Source organism: Desarmillaria tabescens (assembly GCF_030435595.1).
Source record: "Desarmillaria tabescens strain CCBAS 213 chromosome Unknown EV420scaffold_154, whole genome shotgun sequence".
NCBI classification, from domain to species: domain Eukaryota; kingdom Fungi; phylum Basidiomycota; class Agaricomycetes; order Agaricales; family Physalacriaceae; genus Desarmillaria; species Desarmillaria tabescens.
In genome coordinates, this window is record NW_026848453.1 from 25,118 (window position 1) to 31,117 (window position 6,000).

A 6,000-nucleotide genomic window follows, 5' to 3' on the forward strand; every position below is an offset into this window, starting at 1 on the left:
TTCGTTGCCTTTGACTTGCTAGAGTATCTACCACCGAAGTGCGAGTGGGGATCCTAGTACAATCTAAGTCGATTCAAGTTAGTGGCTAACATTTAGCCGAAGCTCGCCTATCGTTGCCCAGTGCCATGTCACAGGACAGGCATTACCCAACATACTACCCTTCATTATCCTTGCCGCCGTAGCACTCCATGTGCTACCCTTCCTTTTCAATGACCTGTTAGGCCTGGTTCTAGTAACCATCCTTTGAGTCTTCCTATTCTGCGTATACGTCCCAGCCCCGCTCTTTGCAGGAATACTCCTGCTCTTCTGGGTTGGACCTTTACGACAGTGAACACCTTCACCCTCCTTTTCCGTCTCGTTTCATTGTTGGCAATCACATTGCTGGCATTGACGAGCACCTCCGGAGAAAGCGAACTCCCATTAATGACCGGCTCCGACTACGAAACCGACATTAGCCTGATTATCGCCATTCTCATTGTACTCACCATCCTCACCATTCAACTACTCGCCCGCCACCTGCTAAATGGCTATTACTTGCAGCCGTCGCATGACTAGTAAAAGTCGTCAAACTCTACAGAGGATAGACCCGCACACGGATGCCCTGGTCCGATGTCATTCCCGCAGTCTTTGCAACTTTTATTCTCTTTTTCTTGTCCATCTCCTTGTACTACCTACTCCGCTGTTGCCGTCAACAAAGGAGGGTTCGACCACAGCTCCCCTTTCATTACATGCCCAGCGCACCCACGTATCCCCCGCAGATAATCGATATACCTGCGGCATCTCAACAAACCTTACCCCCTGTCCCAGTGGAAGAATCCCTGTATGGAGAGTCCCTCTACGGATCGTCGCGACCCAGCTCGCAATCCTCAGAGTCGAGCACCGACTCCTACAGAAGCGCTACTGATGAGTCAGCAGACTCCGTCGACATCACTGATACCCGGGGCATACTCCTCGACAGAGGAGACTCACCCCTACCAGGTCTCTTCAACCAGTCTCCAGTCGAAAGCGAGTCAGGCACCAACTGAACCAGAGGACCAGACACCAGGCCTGTGGTCGAGGGCGAAGAAGAGGCTGATACCGAGTTCGAAGGGGACGAGCTCACCGAGTTCAAAAGAACCCGTCTCGACGACCTCCTCGACGACATCTACCCGAACACGGAGGAAGATGCTACCTATACCAGAGACAACTGGAGCAGCAGATCATCCACCAAGTGGGTCGACGCAAACTGGGGAGACCCAGACCTCGGAGCAGAGCAGCGGAGGTATTTACAACCGAAAAAAGATGACTACGACAGTGATTCCGGAGAGCTTGGCCTTGGGGCCTCCGCTGCAACTACCCCCCATTCAAATGGAGCAGGACCCATTCTTTCTCCAGGCTCGACAGACCAGGGAACTCCCATCGGCTGGTACCCCAGCACAAGTTGGGTCTACGCCGACCCAAGGGAAGAAGCTCCTATGGCCGGAGTCCCGACCCAGGGGGGCGTCTCTATCCCCGGGCACCCAGAGAGCCCAATGCCCACTACCACCATCGCCCGGGCTGAACCGACGGATCAGCAGCTCTGGGAGGAGTTCCTGAACTACAGTCCCGAAGAGCTTGGAGCAATTGCCAGGGCCGGAGACCTCGCCCCAATCCCCGATTTCACACCGTCCGTCGCGGGGCGAGCATTCGCCGACCCCGTCCCTAGCAACCAGCGTCCATGGATGCTACTCTATACCACCCTCATTGAGTCGCTCGACCTCCCTCGAGATGCCCGGCTCACCCCAGAAATCGAGGCCAGAATGGACCGAGGAAGAGCGGCAGACCTACGCACTCGCCACGCAGAAATCGCTGCCCTCCTCGGTCCCGACGGCTTCCATGACCTACCCCTCAAGCCAGATGCCACTCGCGCCGAAGTCGAAAACCAACAGCGAGCTGCCGCGCTCCGATACTCCGGAATGGCCGAGCGAGCAGGCACCGACCTTGAGGCCAGAAGAAGGGCCTGGCAGGCCTATGAGTCAGAGATCAGCGACCCCGATTCCGACATCGGGCGCTGGCGAAGGAACAAGGAGATCGGTAGACTCGCCAGAGAGAGGAAGGAGGCCCAGGATGCTGAGTCGTCCTCTGAACCGTGCCCTCGAGGCTGAGGTCATGGGCATGGTAAGGATGGTTCTCACTGACGCAGCGGCCCCAGTTCCCACGATCTTTAATATTTTACCATGGCACGGACTATATGAGATAATGATGGAAGACATGGAGAAGGACCCACAGTGGCTCTTCATGGAGGCGGGAGAAGATTACCGCAGCACCAAGTACATGGGGGACGTGTACCTTATGAAGAACATCCTGGAAGTAGAGACCTGGCATCGAGTGGCCCTCGTATGGAACCAGGTGCATCCCGAGGACGTCTGACCCAGGTGCGAACCCTACCGACGCCCCCAACCGATGCCCAACCCGCTGGAGACCGAAGACTTTTGGGCCAGGGCGGGACCTGATGACGATGATATGGACGACCCGGGAGCCGGACCCTCAAAGCTGGACAAGGGAAAGGGGAGCATGGTACCGCCGCCCCCGTCAGGACCGCCACCTGGACCGCCGCGATACCCGGAAGGATATCCGCCCCCGGGGGACAACTATCGACTCCGGTCCTTACCGCGGCCGCCAAATGCACCAGTACCACCAGTACCACCACCGCCACCGGACCCCATTGATCCATGGCAGCTCGCTCCAGGAGCAGGGAACAACCCCTGGAACGATGTAAAGCCCAAGTTGATCACCCAACCCGAATACTTTACCGGGGTCTCCTCGGACATAACTCGCTTCCTTCATCATTGCGAGGTCTATTTCCAGGTGTTCCCAATGTACTACACGATGAATGATCAAGGGCAGAACCCTTATTGTATCACATTTGCACAAGGGTACCTAAGGGGCGAAGCACAGCAGTGGTGGGTGGATCAGTATTATCGCTATCGGGATCCCAACGGCCACTGGCAGTTCCCTACCTGGGACGAATTCTCATGGGACCTGACGGTGCAGTTCCGAGAAGTAGCAGAATTAACCATTTGGAAGGCAGAATGGAAGAAGGTACGGCAGTCTGACTTCAAGTCCGCGGTAGAATTCTTCGCGAAGTTTGAGCGGCTAGCTCACAAGTGCGAGGAGTTCGGAGACGAGAAGCAGATGTTCGAAACCGTCGAAGCGGCGATAAGGCCGACAGTATGAAAGACGGTGATGCATGGGGACAACGAGCGCCCCACCTCCTATGCACAATGGAAGGCGTGGGTCCTGAGGATCGACGCCAACTATTGATATGACATTGCCCAAGGACTGGGCGGTAAGACCTCCCCAAACCAATCCGGTTCGGGTCGAGGCAACCAAAATCAATCAAAAGGAAGCAGGTCAGGTGGTGACAAGAAGGACGCCACGGGGACGACTTATGGAGGAGCCGGTCAGCCAATGGAAATTGATAAGCTGCGGTCCGACAAGCGGTGCTTTAAATGCGGAAATACCGGGTGGAGCCGGGACCACAAATGCCCGACTGACAAGTCGAAGTGGCTTCCCGTCAAACTCCCACCTCGCAAAAAGCCCAATGCCCAGCGCCTTTGCCAATTACTCGCTGAAGCAGAGAAAGAAGAACTCGGGAAGGACACAAAGGTCGAAGAGGTCAAGGAAAAGGAGGAGAAGTCGTCAAAAGACGAGCCGGCGTCGAAATAAGCGATTCGACGGCATCGGCAAAGGACTTGGTTTCTACTGGTGCGTGCTCATGTACTTCTAGCCGGACTTATACTACATATGTAGGTACTCCATACGATCAATATACCAATTTTTTCGCCGCGTTACCCGTTGAAGAAACTAAGAAGGAAGAATCGCAAAACGCCTACGGCGTAGGAGGGGATTTCTGCCGTCCTACGCAACCAGCAATGGACAATGAACCCCTAGGGGCCGGTCCACCTCTGACACCCCCACCTGACCGAATGGGGAAAAGTCTGGAGAACCCAGCGAGCGCCTCAGGTCAGGACAAGATGGACGCCAGACGTGGTAGTCGTCGCCCCGGCTGGGAGAATTGGCCGACGACCCCAGTGGACGGGCCTTCCACACAGGTTGTTCCTCCCGCCAGTGGCGACAAAGCAGCTGAAGCCGGGAATCAAGGGGACCACCTACATTTAGTAGTGGCCTCATCCGCAAACGATGTCGACCCCCTTGAGGAGCCAATATGTGTGCGGTTGCCTAGGGTTTCCGAGAGTACCGCCGGCGTTAGGAATGAGGTTAAGTACGGAATCACAGTGGAGGTTACAACGCCGCGCACAAGCGCCCTTGGCCAGGGCCGAACACAGGGCAGTGAGCCCTCCTCCACCAACTCGATGGAAGGTGACCAAATGCCGCCGAGGGGCCTTTCCGACCGGCCCAGTGACCAACTGCCACCTCGAGGCAAGAAACCCCTGGTTTTAGTAGAAGAAGTCGAAGACAAAGAAGCCCACCTACAGTCCGACATTCCTGTCACTAACCCTAAAGGGACGTCTCCTGTGACCCCTACCCTCGAGGTGAAACGGCCTGTGGTCAACACTTATTACGAACCCTTCGGGTCCCATTGGACTCGCTGTGCCTTACGATTAGCTACGAATGATTCAGCCGCCTTAGCTGCCCTTAAACGGTGGGTACATCCCCGACGAACGGGCGAGGTGACCCTTGAGCTGTGCGATTCCCTCAAAGAACAGCCTGAAACCACCTCGGAAGCCAGGGACAGATGGGAGTGGATGGAGGATTTAAAGCAGCCCCCCATGTACATACATGGTAGAAAGGGGCGCAATGTAACAATCAACCTGCAGCTAGAAATGTTGGACACACGAGGGGTACACGCCGTAAAAGCGCTGGTAGACAGCGGGGCCACGGGCAGCTCCATAGATCGTGCCTGGGCCCAGAACCATGACCTCACTCTCAAGAAGGCAGCCCAACCAGTCCCAGTCTACAATGCCGATGGCACCAGGAACAAGGGGGGTGATATAACCGAGTACGCTGAAGTACGACTTCGGATCGGGGACCACATGGAACGGATCGAATTAGCGGTAGTTGATCTGGGTACTACCCCGCTGTTTCTCGGACATGACTGGTTACAAAGGCATAACCCGCTAATTGATTGGGACATGGGGGCTGTTACCCTTGCTCGCTGCACATGTCACAAAATCCCCTTCTCCTTACCGGATATGGATCCCTCCTCTTGTTGGGAAGAATACGAAGAGGGAGATACCATCTTGGTAGTTGACTTTGAACAAGCCTTTCACATCAGGGCCATGGGTACTAGAGCCAATGAATTAGCCGCTCAGGCCAACACTAAAAAGGCGGCTAAGTCCTTTGAAGAAATTGTACCAGAAGAGTACTGGGACTTTAAAGACATTTTTGACAAGGAGAACTTTGATGAGCTACCCCCGCGAAAACCTTGGGATCATGCCATTGAATTGATCCCAAATGCCGATGCCAATCTTGATTGTAAAGTTTACCCGCTTAACCCTACCGAGCAAGAAGAGTTGGACAAGTTTCTCGATGAGAACTTGTCCACCGGGAGGATCCAGCCATCCAAGTCCCCAATGGCATCCCCTTTCTTCTTCGTAAAGAAGAAGGATGGGAAATTACGCCCCATTCAGGATTATCGCAAACTCAATGAAATGACCATCAAGAATCGATATCCTCTTCCCCTCATTGGCGAGTTAATGGATCGTTTAAAGAAAGCCAAGTACTTTACCAAGCTGGACGTACGATGGGGTTATAACAACGTTCGAATAAAACAAGGCGACGAATGGAAGGCTGCCTTTCATACTAATTGGGGCCTTTACGAACCCCTCATAATGTTCTTCGGACTTACCAACTCACTGGCCACATTCCAATGGATGATGAACGACATTTTCAAAGACCTAATCTCCGCCGGAGAAGTGTCGGTTTATCTGGATGATATTCTCATCGCATCCCAAACAAAGGAGGAGCATCGACGCATCACCTGGAAGGTATTGAAGATCCTCCGTGACAACAAGTTGT